Raw genomic sequence first — 1,378 nt, forward strand, 5'->3', positions numbered from 1 at the left:
CCCAGATGCCAGAACTGTGATAAATAAATTTCTCTTGTTGATAAGCCACTTAGTTTATGGTATTTTACTACAAAAGCCTGAATAGACTAAAAAAGTTCCCCCGCCATTTTTTCTTGCTTTTTCTTTTCCTCAGGACAAAGTCTTACTTGCTCTGTCACCCAGGCTGGAGTACAGTGGCACAATCTCAGCCCACTGCAACCTCTGCCTCCTGGGTTCAAGCCATTCTCCTGCCTCAGCCTCCTGAGTAGCTGGGATTACAAGCACGCGCCACCACACACAGCTAATTTTTGCATTTTTAGTAGAGACGGGGTTTCACCATGTTGGTCAGGCTGGTCTTTAACTCCTGACCTGAAGTGATCTGCCCACCTCGGCCTCTCAAAGTGCTGGATTACAGGCGTGAGCCACTGTGCCTAGCCCCACCTGCCTTTTTTGTCTTTTACAATATCGAAAGTTTTGAGGAGCTCAGGCCACTTTATTTAGATTTTTACTAGTTCATTTTATTTAGATTTTTACTTTTCTTTAAAAATTTAAAAAAAGAATTGTTTTGTAGGGACAGGAACTTGCTATGTTGCTCAGGCTGGTCTTGAACTCCTGGGCTTAAGCAACCAACTCACCTTGGCCTCTGAAAGTGTTGGCATTACAGGCATGAGCCATTGCACCTGGCCTAATTTAGATGTTAAAAGATTGTGACAGTGTTAGTAAATTTTATGACAATTTAAGAAAGAGAAACTCCTAAATCATTTGGACTAATATTCATCCTGTCACTTTGAAGACTATGCCAAATTTTGAATATGAATAAATCTCATTTTACGAACTAATACCCTAATGACTTAAGTGTGCTATTATGTAAAAGTAGAAAATAACTAATACTGCATTTTTTCCTGGTGAAGAGAGAAGCAGTTGAGACATTTTAGCGCTATTTGATTTTGTCATTTTTGTTTTATGATCACAGGATTACTTAAAAAGGCGGATGGCTGGGTGTGGTGGCTCACGCCTATAATCCCAGCATTTTGAGAAGCCAAGGAGGGAGAGTTGCTTGAACCCAAGAGTTTGGGACTAGCCTGGGCAACGTAGTGAAACCCGGTCTCTACAAAAATTTTTTAAAAATTAGCCAGTTGTAGTGGCGTGAGCCTGTAGTCTCAGCTACTCAGGAGGCTGAGGAGGGGTGATCACTCTAGCCTAGGAGGCTGAGGCTGCAGTGAGCTGTGATCTTGCCCCCACATTGCAGTCTGGGTGACAGAGGAAAAAGAAAAAAGAAAGAAAAAGGGGGCCTAACTTTTTCACAAGCATGATACTTGTGTGGTGTATACACAAAGTCAATTTTTTAATGTGTTCAGCAGCTGAGATGGTTGTATACTTCCCCATGTGAAATGAAATA

This window comes from Cebus imitator, unplaced genomic scaffold, assembly GCF_001604975.1.
Source record: "Cebus imitator isolate Cc_AM_T3 unplaced genomic scaffold, Cebus_imitator-1.0 Scaffold92, whole genome shotgun sequence".
NCBI lineage: Eukaryota > Metazoa > Chordata > Mammalia > Primates > Cebidae > Cebus > Cebus imitator.